The sequence below is a fragment of the Hemicordylus capensis genome, chromosome 15 (genome assembly GCF_027244095.1).
Source record: "Hemicordylus capensis ecotype Gifberg chromosome 15, rHemCap1.1.pri, whole genome shotgun sequence".
NCBI classification, from domain to species: Eukaryota; Metazoa; Chordata; class Lepidosauria; order Squamata; family Cordylidae; genus Hemicordylus; species Hemicordylus capensis.
Window position 1 is genome coordinate 11,427,999 of NC_069671.1, and position 17,304 is coordinate 11,445,302.

The window sequence follows — 17,304 nt, forward strand, 5'->3', positions numbered from 1 at the left end:
AAAGCAGGTGCTCTGCCATTGGGCCCATCCCCTTAGCGTGCATGCAAAAGTGTTCAACTGTAAAAACAGCATGCAAAAGCGTTCAACTGTAATAGGTATTCTCGCATCTTCTTGTACAAACCCATTCTGTTTCGACAACAGAGCCCTCGTTAGCACTGCCAACATTAATGATTGCATCTTAAATTGTGTCTCACTCACAGCACACTGCCTGTTTATCCCTCAAGGTCATTGGCTTTTAAATGTGGAGATATGGACAGTTTCATTAACTAATTGGAAATGTTTGGGCCAAAACCCTTGTGCACGAAACACAAGCTTCCTCATCCAAATGACCAAGGTTGAGAATGGAGCCCTTTCCAAACTGGTCAGTTCTCACTGTTGGGAAGGAAAGGGGTTGGGGGAATTGTCTATAGCTCCTCCCCTCTTCCCCTGAACAGCTGATCGGTGTAATTGGGCCATTTTAAATGTTCCAGAGATGTCTAAAAAAACCTCTCTGGAAGCCTTGGAAGACTAATTTAAATCCTTATTTTAGCAGCACAGCTATTAGTTGCTGCTAAATGGAAATCTATTTACTTGCCCTCTGTTAGAGAATGGCTGCATAAAATATGACAGGTGGTAAAATTAGAAAAACCTACAATGTTTATCAAACGGAGAGAGCAAATATGCAAAAAAGGGATGGGTTTTGTTCCATGTGAGGTCCTTTTATACCGTTTGGGATGATGCATTGTATATTAAGGAGACTGGAATTGCATCTGATGCAATGGATCTGATCATCCTTAGCCGGAAATGTATCTGATACAATAGCAATAATGATGTAACAATGTACAGGTATATTTTTGAGGAAACCGTGTTAGAAACCCTGCACACGGTCACAGCAGTTGGATGGAGATGGAAATCCAATTGTACACATCATTCAAAAATCGTAAGAATCCAGTGGACGCCACATGGGTGGGAGGCGATAGGAAGCACCTTTAAGTCTAAATTAGTAGATGCTTACCTGAAAGCTCTTCCCAGTACAGGAGGTAAGCACCCACTCACTTTGACTTAAAGTTGCCTCCTGCCACCATCCCCCGGTGGCACTCCCACCAGCCACCACTGTAAGAATCAAGAAGAAAGAGATGTATATACTGAATATGTATATGCTTGCTGACATCCAAACTGACAAAGCAGTCATGCAGTCTGAGAGCCACCATGGTGTAGTGGTTAGAGCAGGCCCCTTTGGCTCTCCATCTTTTTCTTTTTCTTTTTTTACATATTTTTATACCGCCCAGGTCTTACATCTCTGGGCATACATTACAACAAGATAAAAAACATTAGTTAAAAACAAAAACAAGAAATTTAAAAACACAACCATTTCAATTTTTTTAAACAATATTCTAAAACAACATTAAAAACAATCAAAACAAAATCAAAAATCAAAAATCCCCATGGGCTGGGGATGATGGGAATTGTGATTCAACAACAGCTGGAGAGCCAATGTTGCCTATCCCCAGGTTAGAATATCAGACTAGGACCAGGGAGACCCGAGTTCAAATCCCTGCCCAGCCAGGAAACTCCCTGGGTGACTCTGGGCACTCTCTCAGTCTACCCTACCTCACACGGTTGTTGTGAGGATAAACAGCCATGTACCACTCTGGGCTCCTTGGAGGGGGATAGAAATGGAAGTAAATAAAATGAATAAATAAAACAAGTGAGGCGCTTGTGTTCCAGACTAGCATTGTGCTAGCACAAATGTGGCAGTTTCAGCCAGCGAAGGCAGGACCACCTCTCTCAGCAGAAGTTCCCTGCATGCTCTCTGGATGTAAGGAGTTGCAGAAATGCTTTGTGTGAGCATCTACAGCCTAGTAGCTAGCTTTTACCTCCAGGTTTGTGTCTGTGATCTTAAATCCACACAATTACAAGATAACTGAGTGGAGAGTGATTTCAGATTATTTAAATCTGAATTATTCATTACTTATTAAAATATTTGCATGCTGCCTTTTTTAAAAAAATGAAAAGCAGCTCTGAGTTGGGGCGGGGGGCGGGGGGGGAGAACAATGATAAGAATTAAAACAACCATGAAATTGATTATACAAATCAGTCAACACAGGACTAATTAAATGACATTAATCAGCAGAAAGCAAAAGGGGGGGAGGTAGGAGGAAGAGAGGGTGGGAAGGAGGGAGGAAAGGCTTTTAAGTTTTTTTTAAAAAGTGTCCCAATGAATGAAAAAACCACAAGCACCACTTTATAGCAGTCCAGTCCAAAAAAAGCTTGACCATTTGTTTAATAAACTGGCTTCTAGCCCTAGAACGTGACTCAGAACCTTGGAGTCGGAATTGGAATCCTGGAGTCGGAATCTTTGAGTCAGAAGGAGCCCTGCAGGTCTTCTAGTCCAGGGATTCTCAACGTTGGGTCCCCAGATGTTATTGGACTTCAACTCCCAGAATCCCCAACCAAGGCCACTGGGGCTGGGGATTGTGGGAGTTGAAGTCCAGTAACATCTGGGGACCCAACGTTGAGAATCCCTGTATCTAGTCCAACCCTCTTCTACTCAGTGCGGGAAACTGCAACAGAATCCCTGATAAGTGGCTATTCAGCCTCTTTGAAAACCTCCCACAAAGGAAAGACAACCACTGCAGAAGGCAGACTGTCCAACTGTTAGCTCTTACAGTTAGGAAATGATTCCTAATGTCTAGCCTAAATCTGCTTCCTTGAAATTGTTTGTAGTCCTCCCCTCAGAATCATCTCCTTCTAGTCAACAGCCCTTCAGATGTTTGAAAGATGGCTATCATATCTCCCCTAGTTCTATCATATCTCCCCTAGTCCAGGATAAACATATCCAGTTCCTTCAACCATTCCCTATAGGACTTGGTTTCCAGTCCCCTCACCATCTTTTTAATTATTGTTGTTGTTACTTTTATATCCCACTCTTCCTCCAAGAAGCCCAGAGCAGTGGTTATGGTTATGTTTCTCCTCACAGCTACCCTGTGAGGTAGGTTAGGCCGAGAGATAAGCTATTTGGCCCACAATCACCCAGTGTGTTTCATGGCTGAATATGGATTTGAACTCGGGTCTCCACAGTCCTGCTCCAACCGTTACACCAGTGGTTCCCAACCCGAGGCCCTCCAGATGTTTCTGAACTACAACTCCCAGCATCCCCAGCCACAATAAATTGTAGCTGGGGAAGCTGGGCGTTGTAGTTCAGCAACAGCCAGAGAATCCCAGTTTGGGAACTTCTGCACTACACCATGCTGGCATTTTGGCTGCCCTCCTCTGAATCCATCCCAGTTTGTCAATGTCCTTCTTGAAATGCTGGAACCAGAACTGGACATATTATTCCACGTGAGATCTGACCAGTGCAGAATAGAGGGGAACAATTACTCCCCGTGATCTGGATGCTATGCTTCTGTTATTGCAGCCTAAGACTGCTGCCGAATTCAAACGTACTAGGAAACTGGAGGTCCCTTCAACTCTGGCTTCCCAAGAAAAAATGGTGAAACCGGAGTTAAGGGCTTGCCCTTATAAGGGACCCATGGTTTTCCTTACCAAAGTCCACTCTGAAGGGTCTGCTCTAAGGGTCAGAGTGGAGTTTCACTGCCCTTCCCTCTGGTTCTGCTTTACATCCGAACTCTGGCACTGTAGTTTTGGCTCCACGGAATTGGCGTTTAGGGAGGAAACTCCTCCCTCACTCCAGCCCGACCGGCTGTGAGGACTGTCCTTCTGTTATGAACCATTTTGAATACTCCATCAATGAATAAAGTTGAACTCTGGGATTTTTTAAAAAATCGCATTATGAAGGCTTATCCAAACTGAACAAACTAGCAGAAATTGAAGCGGCAGTTGGCAAACAAAAGTAGAGTTATTAGTCATACTGCAGTTCTGCGTGCGCTGGGGGCTTTGAAACACTAGCATAAGAATGCTGTTGCCTGTAAACAGCGTAACGGATTGTTGTGCTGTTTTTATCAGCTCCGCCGTAATCTGCATGGTTAGTTTTTCCCATAATTTTTGCATGGCCTACAGCAAAACAAATAAACTAAACGTAACTTATTCTTATTAATTTCGATTTCTGGTCTACTTTCCAATCAACATTCTGTTTCCCTGAGTAGCTCACAATCGTAAGAACGAAAACAAGCTAAGTTGCAAGAAAGAATAAACATGACCACAGTACAGTTCAGAGCAATAAATAGAAAAACATGATATATATTTTATTTTTTAAAAAAAAACATACACAAACACAGAGACTGACATCTAGGGGGCAGAAGCTATTTTAATCAATCTTCCCTTTCCTCTGAAGCAGATATGTAATGGGGCCATAGCTCAGTAGCAGGGCACCTGCTTTGCATGCGGAAGGTCCCAGGTTCAATCCCCAGCATCTCCAGGTAGGGCTGGGGAAAATTCCTGGGAAGCTGTTGCCAGACAAAGCAGACAATGCTGAGCTCGATGGACCAATGGTCCAACCCCATATAAGCCAGCTTCTTATGTTCCTCAAACTCACTGTGCCTCTCGAAAATATGTGCCTAAGCATTGTGTGATATATTTCCAGGGGTCACCGTTGACTTCAGAGGGAAGGGGAGATCAACTAAAACCACCCCTTTCTTTCAGTGCATTCACAGCGTCACAAAATCAATGTTTTGTCTGTAGGGGTGTGCACGGAACCGCTCGAGCGCGAACGACTCGAATCGGGCCGGCTCAAATCAAGCCCAGTCCGAGCTGGAACCGATTCACACACCCCTATTTGGCATTCTGGATTTCAGCTGAAAAGTCGGAGCTCAACATGACAGCCTTGCATGTACCCAAATGCTCCACCATATTTTACCCTGGACACCATATTTTACCCTGGACCTATGGCACACTTGCCAAAGAGCATGGTGTCTCCTCATGCACCCCAAATCAGTACAGAACAGTTACACCATTTTCAGGAACCATTTCAATGGTTCCACCAAGGTGACAGCAACCTGTATGTTGACGCTGCCTGAGCTAAGCTGAATTCACAAGGGCCAATTGTTACCCCTGCATTGACTCCCTGAACATTGGTGCCAAAGAGACATGGCTTCCAGTCCTCTTTGGGCATGCTGTGATGTGATTTTCTTCTTTTTCCCCCCCCCGAGTTCTTTTTACCTTTCAACCCCGCATTAAAGAGGCACTGAACTAGAGGGAAGAACAGCATGGAAGGCATTAACATTTTGGTTTTTTAACAATAAAAAGACAATTGCGGAAGCTTAGAAGAGGTGCAATGATCCGTGAATGCACAATGAGAATGCGAAAACCTGCCGCATGGAATGAAGGACGCGCAGCTCGAGAAATTGTTAAGCAGCAGGCCAGCTGTGCTGGGATTTCCATTTCAAGCGCAGGGCTTAATTTGGGGGGATGGGCCTGCTGGAAAGCAATCAATGGGAGGGTGGTGGGTTGGATGGGGGCCTCCTGGTGGGGGAGGAGGGGCTGAACTGGCTTCTTGGGGGAGGCTATACCAGGCCATGCACACAGAGTGCGGGACGGTGGCCTAGCCTAAGAAAAGCCTTCCTGGATCAGACCAAATGTGCACCAGATCCAATATCCGGTTTCCCACAGTGGCCAACCAAATGCCTCTGGGAAGCCCAGACCTGGGGCGTGTGGACAAATAGCCCTCTCCTGCGGTCACTTCGCAGCAGCTGATCTTCAGAGGCATCCTGCTTCTGAACCTGGGCAGTGGAGCAGATCTGCAATTAAGCTTTTAAGAAGTTTCTCCCTTATTTGACTGAACTGCTCCCGTCAAACAATAACCCACTGCTTCAATCCTCAAAATGTACCCATATTTTCCAAAGAGAAGATGACTCTGAATTTAAGACGACCCCCTTAAAAAACACAGATCTAATACAGGTTATTTACTTGAAAAGAAGTGGACTCTGAATTTAAGACAGCCCCCTAATTTCTAACATCCAAGAACTTGTGAGAAACTTGTCTTGCATTCAGATAAATCAAGACATTTTTCTCTGCCCCCCCCCCCGCCACACGCACCAAAAAGAGTGTCTTTCTTCTCCCCACAAAAATTTAAGGAGTTGCTCCTCAGACGTCCCCTCATTCGCACCCCTAAAGCAGGGGGCAGCATACTGCTTTCATGACTAGAAAACCATTGCTAGATTTGTACTCCATGCCCTTGTCAATGGTTAACAACCATGTTAAATTACACCTGAGTAGTCCTATTGAAATTCAATAGACCTTCAGATGCCTTTCTAGTACTACTAGCTGACCCGTGCGGCCGCCGCCGCCCTGCGGGGGCCGAGTGTGGCCGCTGCCGCCTTGCCTCCGCGGCCGGGCCCGGCCAGTCCCGCCGCCTCGCTTCCGCGGCCGGGCCCGGCCAGGCCAGGCTACCTCTCTCTCTCCTCCCGCCCCCCCGTCTCCGGCGGGGCAGAGTGCGACCGCCGCCACCAGCGGGCCTGGCCGGCCCCAGAGTGCCGCCGCCGATGCCGCAGCCGGCCCCAGAGTGCCGCCATCAGGCCCGCCGCCTTGCCTCTGCGGCCAGGCCCAGCCCGGCCAGTCCCGCCGCCTCACCTCCACGGCCCGGTCAGTCCCGCTGCCTCGCTTCCGCGGCCGGCCCCGGCCCCGCTGCCTCGCTGGGCCCCGCCGCCTTGCCCCACCTCGCTGGGCCCGCCGCTCGCTGGGCCCCGCCACCACGGCCTGGCCCGCCGCCATCGCGCTGGGCTCCGCCGCCTCGCTGGGCTCCGCCACCGCAGCCCTGGGCCCGCCACCTTGCCTCCGCAGCCGCCCAGCAAGCGAATTCTCCTGGGTGTGCTGCCAGCCAATCAGGCGCCCCCTGCAGCCCAGCCAATCAGCTGGGCTGCCGGGACGCATTTCTCCTGGGCACACCCAGGAGAATTATATATATAGATTGTGCAGCTTAATCTAAATGAGTAACTGTTTATCAAAAAGCCTAGCAAGACAAAGAGCCCCATCCAACCTAGCCACGCCTAGGTTGACATCCTACACAGGGGCATCTGACATCCTACACAGAGGGTGTGGCCATATGCAGAAATGGGGTCCCGCAGCCCTGTCTACAAGGTGCTTTAACCAGCGCTGGATTTCCAGCCTGCCTGAGAGTGCCTTCCCCTGCATCGAAAGCAGAGAGAGATGCGTTTCCAGCCAGGCTGGGATCCCAGCGCTGGCCAAAGTGTCTCACAAACAGGGCCACACAGCCCCATTTGTGAGAAGCTTCAGCCTGCCTGGGAATGCGTCTCTCTGCCTTTCGAGACAGAGAATGGTGCTCCCAGCCAGGTTGGAAACCCAGAGTTTGTGGTCCCATTTTCGCAGATGGCCACGCCCCTTCATCTGACTTCATAAGCAAGGGGTCTATGCACCCACGCCACCACCAGCTTCCTACATGCCTGGTCCTTATGCAAATCATCCAATCACAGCCAATATTTCACAATCAGGAATAAAAAAACTGGTTGGTTGGATGGTTGGTTGGGGGCGGCGAAATCCATGACTGTTTAAAATTAATTGCAAAGACCAGTTTCACCCCACCCCACTGAAAAGTAAAGAGGATCAAGGGTATTAGCATCCCATTCATTGAGACCACTGTTGATAGCAGACTAAGTATTTGATCCTACAACTTGTTGCAATTAAGCCTTCCTGACAATCGTGAGCTTAAGCAAGCATCCATATGCCTCTCCTTTGATGGCTGGGGTCCCAACTGGGATTAAGCATTGTTTATCCAGTGAATCCCCATCAGATCATGCTGGCTCTTTTCCCGTTGCTTTTAATTGCAAATACGGAATCCCTTCCAGAGAATCAGGATTTTGGTCAGTGAAACTAGGCACACATGTTGAGTCTCCGAGGTTGCTTTAGACCCCTGCATTTCCCCCTATACAGGTCAATCCCCTTGTTGGGAATTAAAGACTGATGATGCATTCCTAGTAGGGCTGCCAGCTTATCAAATGATGTGTGGCTCATCTTTGATCGTTTCTTCCTCACTGCCTATTATAGTCTAGGGAGGAGTTATGAATTCAATGGCATCATGGGATTTCCAATCCAGGATGCAAAACAGCAGCAGAGAAGCATTTGCCGAAGGGAAAGGTCTTTACTCTTTCCTTTCCTGCCACTTCTCCACAGCAACCCCTTCTCCTTTTAGTCATTACTATAATTTATGTAAAATATAGGAACAGCCATGCTGGATCAGGCCCAAAGCCCATCCAGTCCAGCATCCTGTTTCTCACAGTGGCTCACCAGATGCCTCTGAGAAGCCCACAAGCAAGAGATGAGAGGATGCCCTCTCTCCTGCTGTTGATCGCTGGAAGCTGGTATTGAGAGGCATCTTGCCTCCAAGGCTGGAGGTGGCCTATAGCCATCAAACTAGTAGCCCTTGATAGACTTGTCCTCCATAAACTTGTCCAAGTCCCTCTTAAAGCCATCCAGGCTGATGGCTGTCTCCACATCTTGTGGCAGAGAATTCCACAAGTTAATTATGTGTTGTGCGAAAAAGTACTTCCTTTTGTCGGACCTAAATTTCCTGGCAATAAGTTTCACGGGATAACCCCTGGCCTCTCTCCACGATACTGCTCAGGGAGTCCCACAGATAAAAATAAAGCAGATAAAACAGTACCAAATTGTTGAGAGTACAAAATTAATACAATTCTACAATACAAAACTAAACCCAATGAAATGGAGATTTTCCCACTTGACTGGCCAGCGCTCTTGAGAATCCTGTCTGGGGCAGAAGTAATTTGTGCGGGGCAGGATTGCAGAGGAAAAGTGAAAGCAATTCCATCCCATACATCCTGCTGCTCTGCATATCCACAGCAAATTTGGGGCAAGTGTATCTCCAGAAGGGGGAGCACCCTATCAAACAAGTAGTTTGCCCCCCTCAAACTCCCCTCCTATTTCTGTGGGTCCCCAACCATAAATGCACTTTGTACCTTTGGTGCCTCTTTTTTTTTTCCCTGATGCCACCACTGATTTAGGGATGGGGATCCTGGATTTGCTATCAAATGTCTATTTCCACCCCAGTGTGCCATCACCCAAAATTAAGCTTCCAAAAAAGAATGCCCTGACATTCCCAATTCCCAGGGGAGGTCTGTGGGTGCCACTGGATGACTCAAAGGAGAGTTTTCTCTGTAGGGGACCCAGGGCTGTGGAATGCACTTCCTGCCGAGATTAGAGCTCCATCGTCCCTGTTGGCTTTTAGGAAACAACTGAAGATACATCTCTTCAGCCAAGCTTTTTAGCTTTCTGGTAGTTTTAATGGGTATGTTAATTTGATCTTTTAAAAAATCTTTTTATGTTTTAATGGTTAAAATGTCCTGGTTTGTTTTCGCCTAGAGACTTTGGAAGTGGGCAGTATACATATATGTTAAATAGGTAAGTAAGTAAGTAAGTAGATAAAAATAAAATCCCATATACAGATAATCAACTAAATCTTGGCTAGCTACATCTACGGCTTTAGCTGACAAAAGCCTGCAGTCCTATAGTTGAATGTAAAATATATATAATAATGAAGTCAGGTAAGCTTTTGACCTGAAACATCACGTACAAAAAAGGGTAATTGACTGTGCCCCAGAGAAATGGCAATTTCTCACCGGCGTTTTATACATATTAAGCGCAATGTGAGCTGATCTTCCCACTGGGTGAGCAACATGTTAAATCAGCCTTGTGAATGATTGAACTCATGTTCAGACTGGAATGCATTTCTATAGCACACAAAATGGGAAAAGCACTTCAAAGACCTTGTTCTTAGCATAACGATATAGGGCATTGTCATTTGCATTATATGGGCTGTGGCTGACACCGCATCAGTCGGACTCTCCGCATCCATCCAGCAGAGTTCGCAGATTTTGTGAAAGTTTTCAGCACTGACAAAAAGCACTACCCTTTTCTGATGACTATTTGGTACTCCTTGCAAAAGAAAGGTATGGCTATTCATTTACATTGCCCTCACTCTGAATGTGACTTGTTCACATAACCAAAACCAATTCACTATTAACAACTACGATTTTATTCCAACCTTCCTTCAAAGAGCTCAAGGTGGTCTTCACTTGCCTCAGTGAAGTAATCATCTAATTAAATCTGTTTTACTATTGCAATTCACTCTTACTGTTAACTACATTTTTATTTCAACCTTCCTCCAAAGTGATCAAGGAGGTCTTCGCTCTCAATTGACTTTGCTTGCCTCAATCATGCAATCATTCTTCACTCACAATTTACGTTGCTTGCCTCAGTGACACAATCACATAATCAAATTTGACTGGATATTTCTATAATTATGAATTGCATTTGCTATCCCACCATTTCTTTAAAGAGTTCGGCTGTATGCACAACCCCTTTTATCTTCACAATAACCTTGTGAGGTAGATTAGGCTGAGAATGAGTGACTACCCCCTTGTGGCTCTGTGGTGACTGAGACTCTGATCTCATCATTCAAAGTCCAAAACTCTTACTACTGCACTACTCTGGCTATGTAGCTTTTCCGTTTAATTTATTTACATCAAACAGGCATTGCAGAATCTTTCAGAACAAGACAATAATTTCAATTCAATACATGACAATTCATTAAAATACCAATACTATTATATCCACTGGCCTCCAGTACAAGGAACAGCAATGTCGTACAGCAATTTATCTCTGAGCTTCTCAGCTGGTTTGGCAAATAGCTCTGTCCTGTACAAAGGCATATAAATTGGCAGAGAGATAATAAATTTCCTAGGCCTCTGTAAACTCTGATAATTTACTAGTAAATTCTTACCAAAATCTATCTGCCAGGTCTTTATACAGTAGACCAGCAAAGAACCAAGGCTTCCAGGGTCATTAAAGCTACATAGACACTCTAATTTGTGGAATATTCTTGAATTTCCCATCCATATATGCTGAAGATATAGTTTGAAAGTGTAGTTTAGGAACTGACCTCCTCAAATTGGGTTAAACAAATTCCAACAAATAATTTTTTCGGAGCATGTTAGATTTACTTCTCTCTCTCTCTCTCTCTCTCTCTCTCTCTCTCTCACACACACACACACACACACACACACACACACACACACACACACACACACACATATTCTTACACTTCTAAAATGAAAATCTCCCCCCATTCATGTGCTATTTTCTCTATATGAAAAACTCATGCATATACACTGTCCTAGTTCACATGGCCAAACCAGCTGAGATTCTTGATTGGCTGATCCAAAATGCTAAGGATGTGCAAGCCAATCGGGGATTTCTGTCCTCTCAGCTGGTGGTGTGGTCCTGAAAACTAGGAGAGTGTCAATGCTCAGAGTTCAAAGGCAGCATGTCCTCAACAGAGCTTATTAATCTGTTTCCTGAAATAATTTTATTAAAACCTCATGTTTTATACAAGCCATAGTCTTGGTTGTATTGACTAGACTTGAAAGAGTACTACTTTTAAAAGCCAAGATTTCTGCTGTTGGAAAATCTGCTGCTTTCCCCCCATTGCTGTTGTCTAACATTTCTGAACCATGACGGTAATATGGATTGGGTTTTAGGTCACCAATTTTTCAAGCAGATGGCATTCACTTCCCAGAACACCTGATGTCGTATTGATTGCCTGTGAAGAGCTGTCTCCTTCTGGCACCAGACATGTCTTCTAGGGATGTGCAAATAGGTTTGACGTCGAACATGTTCGACATTGAATGTATTCGGTTCGACAGTTTGGGGTTGAACTGAAACACCCCCCCACCCCGCCGTTCGGTCAAACCCCAGACCGAACACCACCCGACTAGGTCACGCAGAAGCCAATTGCAGGTGCGGCGGCCTCCAAAATGGCTGCCACTCTGGAAGGGGAAGGCCGAAGAGCCAGCCAAACGGCAGCAAAAAGGGAGGCTGGCGGGGGGAGGGGGGAACCTCCGCGGACCCCCCTGCCACCTCCAACAACTCCCCCGAAGGGGGTAAATTAAAAAATTTTTTTAAAAAAAATGTTCGCAAACCCACCCACCCCCGACTGGACCCAACTCTGTGTGTGTGTGTGTGTGTGTGTGTGTGTGTGTGTGTGTGTGTGTGTGTGTGGCGGGGGGGGTTCAAGGGTCTGTTTGATCCAGTTCGAGTCTGGTTCAGACTTGGACTGAACCTGGCCAGCCGGTTCCGTGCACACCCCGAATGTCTTCACAAAGAAAGCTTTCGCTCAGCCTTACTTTGATACACTTTGCTTCTTCCCATAAAACTAGGCATGGAAGGATTATTGAATTATTCTATGGGAGAGGAAAGTGATCAAATCTATCACTAATTCATTCTGGATACAGTTACCACTTCATTTCTACTCTTGGGAGTACTGGTTGGGAGACCAAGAATGACACCATTTCATTTGATTAGTAATAGGCATCCATTTTGAGTGCCACATATCAAAATGTGGAGGAGAGCTGGTCTTGTGCTAGCAAGCATGAATGCTAAGCAGGGTCCACCCTGGTTTGCATTTGAATGGGGTACTATGTGTGTGACCACTCAGGAAATGGGGCCACTCAAGGGATGGTGCTGCTCTAGGAAGAGCAACATTCCATGCAGAAGGTTGCAAGTTCCCTCCTTGGCATTTCCAAGGTAGGGCTAAGAGAGACTCCTGCCTGCAACTTTGGAGAAGCCGCTGCCAGTCTGGGTACCCATGCTTCCTATGTTCCAAAATGTCCTTAGCTTCCTTATAGAAAGCTATTCCAAAAATAGCTTCCTTATAAGGCAGCTTCCTACGTTCCAAAATATCCACTGATTTAATTAGGACACTTTCCCATCCTGCTTTTAAGCTGCCACATTTGCTTTCAAGCAGGATGTCTGTCGATTGGACTATGCAGTGAACTCACAAGTAATTTTATGTTTATCCCCCACTCTATCAGAAAAAGTGTCCTCCCAATATTTGACGTCATGGCCCAAGTTATCGATTTGGAGTCTTCTGAGTTATCCTGGGACAGTGAAGGTTCTGAGATAGGATTGGTGGAGACCTTCTTCCTTTGGGCTTTCTCCAGGTTTTGCAAGCCATGGGCACAAGGACATCAGTGGGCCTCCTCCCCTAGCTGCTGTAAGCTCTTCCACCACCATTGCCTCATGATGAGGGCCCAAAAGAAGGTTGACGCTGGCAGGGGTCAAAAGCAACACAAGAGAATGGCACTCTAATCACAATGGTTAAATTGAGCCTCCATGTTTGTCCGTTTTCATGCTTTCCTGGAGGTTCTTTTTTATTGTTACTCTTTGCATGCCACGGCTGTGCTGCAGTCCTCAGAAGCAAAAGCTTGAATCGACATTAGCTGAACAGTTTTCCGATAAGGAGGAAAAAACAGAATCGTCTTATTTCAAGCACTTGGCAAGATGAATTGCCGGGATAGAAGGCCATGAAGAAGCCGGCTCTTTAAGATCAGATGCTTCAGGAGAGCTGGGGGGAACTGGCGAATACACATTGTCAGAGGAGAGGAGTGAATTAGTGAGAGAGGACAGAAGGGGTGTGTGTGTGTGTGTGTGTGTGTGTGTGTGTGTGTGTGTGTGTGTGTGTGTGTGTTGCCTGCAGTGCTAAGAAAGAGGCTAAGAAATGTAAATAAGCATTTGTCTCTTTAGGTATTTCTTTACAGGCTTTCAAGCAAAAGCAAACAAACAAACAAACCACATCAATACAAAGGCAGCGCTTGGGAAAAGAGGGAGGCAGAAAAGCCTTCCTCTAAAAATACTCCTACGATTTAATCAGGAGCAAATGGAGACATAAAAGCAGCTCAAATGAAGTGGCTGTTTAGTCCTCTTGACAACTGGGATGGAGAGCTGGTCTGGTGGTAGCAAGCATGCATTGTCCTCTTTGTTAAGCAGGGTCTGCCTGGTTTGCATTTGAATGGGAAACTACATGTGTGAACACTGGAAGATATTACCCTTTAGGGATGGGGCCGCTCTGGGAAGAGCACCTGCATGCTTGCATGCAGAAGGTCCCAAGTGCCCCCCCCCCCACCCGCCGCTGCCCCGACATTTCTAAGACCGGGCTAAGAGAGACTCCAGTCTGCAACCTTGGAGAAGCTGCTGCCAGTCTGTGTAGACAATACTGAGCTAGCCCCCTAGTCCTGTGTTATTAACACCTACATGACCATAGGAAATTCAGCAGGCCAATTGTGTCTGCCATCACGACATTTCTGTACCAGAAGAAATGGTTCAGGTCCTTGCTCAGCCATGACATTTGTCAGCAGAGATGTGCACAAAATGGGCTAAGCCAGTTCAGCTCGAATCTGAACCGGTTTGAACCAGTATAGATCTCTACTGGGAAAGGGGACTCCACTGAAGATTCTCCTTTATTAGTAATGGGGAATGGGCAGGGAGCTTTCCTAAAGTGGGTGGGAGGGAGTTATTTACTACTCACAACCTCCGTCTGCGGTGGCCACGGGGGAGCTGGCGGTGGCTCCCTCTACCTCTACCGGCCTCCCCCAGAGTAGCCCAGGGCGGTGGCCTGCTTCGGGCCTCTGCACATGCACAGGGACCGTTCTAGTGATCTCTGCACATGCCCAGAGGCCATTTGCATGACCACATGGTCAACGAGCCAGCTCACACACCCCTTTTCTTTAGGTAGCCTTGTTCTAGCCCCCCTCTCTCAGCAACCCCATAACGCCCTTGTGAAGATCTGTTGGATTAGCCCCATGGGTGTGGTCCTGTGATTGGAGGAAGAGAAGAGCACAAATAAACTTTGTTGGGGGGGGACAGTTTTACAGCTGCCATTTGTGAAAATGAAAGATGAGGCAATTTAAAACGGTCTGGATGCAAACTCCCCAGTGGCAATTAGCTGTGCTGATCGTGGATTACTGGATTTTTCACAGACTGAGTGAACACAGAAAGCTCCCTTAGACCAAGTCAGTCCATGAATCTATTTCACTCGATATTTACTACATAAACCGGCAGCGGCTCTCCAAGGTTTCAGGCAGGAGTCTTTCCCTTCCCTACCTGGAGATGCCTAGTTAGGCTAAGTCTGAAACAAAGGAAGCGGCCTTATTCTGAGACAAGCCCTTGGTCCATCTATCTCAGCATTGCCTACACTGACTGGCAGCATCTCTCCAACATTTCAGGCTCTGAAGTATTTCCCAGCCCTACCTGGAGACAGGAACATAGGAAGCTGCCTTCTACTGCATCAGACCATCGAGCTCAGCACTGTCTACGCAGACTAGCAGCAGCTTCTCCAAGGTTGCAGGCAAGAGTCTCTCCCAGTCCTATCTGGAGATGCCAGGGCGGAAACCTGGAACCTTGATATCTGACAGTGCTCACACATGTAGTCTCCCATTCAAATGCAAACCAGGGCAGACCCTGCTTAGCAAAGGGGGCTATTCATGCTTGCTACCCCACGATCAAAGGGAAGAGATTTACTTAGGAATGTGATCTTTTAGAAAACTCCTACTCGGTCCCCATGTGACAACCAGATGGAGTTGCAATATTCATTGGAAAGACATCCTGGACACAATTGTTGGGTGAGGGGCGTGTGTTAAAGCCCTACTTTTTTGACTGGGATTGGAAAGTGGGACTTGATGATGGTTTCGCACATTTTCGCACATTTTGACATTTCCCGCACTAGCGTACCTTGCATAGGAGAGAGTTAGGAGCGTTTCACCTCAAGTAAATCCTCCCTTACTCTAGAGATGACCCAGAAACACCTCACTGGCAGGAGAAAGTACTAATCACCTTTCCAAACTAACAAGTCATTTCCCTGACACCATTCCTTTCTTCCCATTTCCAGCTACAAATGTAAAATAAAATTAAGCTGAGGATAATGATATAAAATACCCATAACCTTTCCACTTGAGAGAGAAAGGACCTGGGATCTGTCAATGGCAAGAGCTTTCATGTCAAATAAATTAACTGCGGGTACTTCGCAACAACGGTGGCATGTCAGACGCATCATTTCTGTCTTTGGAGTCAATTCTGCATCTCCCAGGAGCGTCTCTTGGAATACAGCGCCAAAAGGCAGGTGCAGGTAAATTAAACCACAAACACATTTACTCAAGCAATGTTTAGAGAAATCTGATTAAAGCCAAGCACAGGGCTGATTGTGGATCCTACTCAGAGCAGAGTGAATCTCCAGCTGCCACTTCCAACAAAGTCCGAGGCAGAAATCAGAACCTTTACGGGTTTGGGTCAATTGGGAAAAGGCAATGAAATGATAATAGAGAAAGTGACAGGCCGGTTTGTGGACCACAGACAGGAATGAATGATGATGCCACGGTTGGCTCCCGGAGACTTCAAGAATGTGAGTAGAACTTTTACAAAGAAATGTGGACAAGGTCCTATAAAAATGTGCTTCAGAACAACTAGAAGACCAAACTGAAGGACTAGGAATGTGCAGAAATTGACCGATTTGATTCAATTTGAATTGATTCAACTCAAAACTGCTTGCACAGAATGGGATTTATTCAAATAGATTCTAATTCACCTCAATTTGAATTGAATTCAGATAGTATTTGAGTGAATTTGATTCAAGCTCAGGTGAATTTGAATCGATTTGAATGAATCCTATTCTGTGCAAGCAGTTTTGACTGGAATCTATTTGAATTCTGTTCGAATTTGAACTGATTCAGTTGAATTTTTTTGCATATTCCTATGAAGGACTGCCATGAGGACAAGTATAAATATATCAGGGAATCAATATTAAAGTATAACTCAATGCAATTTGGGGTACAATGGTAGATTGGCAAAAATCCACACCCCACCACACTGGCAGGTTGCCAGCTTGAGGAGCCATTTGGAGAACTGGTGGGAGGGGGTGTGAGCATGGGGAATTTTTTTTATCCGAGTTACCTCAACCATGTCCATTCTTCCTGCAGCTGCTGGGCACTACTCCCCCCGCCTCTTCAAAGTCCCTTCCATTATTTCCTCCTCCTAAACTGACTGCAATGGCATTGTCCTAAAGCCAAATCTGAGTAAAGGCAGAATAAGGAAGCAATGCTTCCTGCCCTCACTCGGTCATCTTCAGCGCAGAATTCCAAACATTCCATCATACTCTAGCATGACCAAAAACACAAAGCCAAGGTCTCCTTGGTCCCTTTTGTGATGTCATCTGCAAATCCTGGCTGTCTGCTTGGCTTTGACCCTTGGCTTTGGTCCTGACCCCCAGCTTGCTGTCTCTTCCTGGTTCCAAGCTATCTTCTCAGCCACAACCACTGGCTCTAACCCCCAGCTCACTCTGAATGGATTCTGAGCTCCATTTTGCGTCATCATTCCTGGTTTCTTGCTCAATCCCTCCCAGTCCCAACTTTGGACTTTGAACAATCATGCAATAAACTGCTTACAGCCCAGCTCTGACAGCTGCCTTGGTAAGAGCAAGACATGTTGAGGAGAAAGTGCAATCTAGTCTATTGAAAGAAGCAGTACACCTCCAAAAGGATTCACACTATACTGGTCCTGATGGAAGCA

The 17,304-nt window shown here is 46.2% G+C and overlaps 1 protein-coding gene across 3 annotated transcripts in view; it reads right to left on the reverse strand.

Moving 5' to 3' along the window:
• Nucleotides 1-17,304, reverse strand: part of TMEM132B (transmembrane protein 132B) — a 322,459-nt gene that overhangs the window by 23,485 nt on the left and 281,670 nt on the right. Inside the window, exon 1 of one of the 3 annotated variants that reach the window (XM_053280197.1) lies at nucleotides 6,508-6,644. The exons of the other annotated variants lie outside the window; for them this stretch is intronic. The gene's annotated coding sequence lies outside the window, so the exon portion shown is untranslated. Of the gene's footprint in view, nucleotides 1-6,507; nucleotides 6,645-17,304 lie in introns of those variants that run through there. 3 annotated transcript variants of the gene reach the window in all.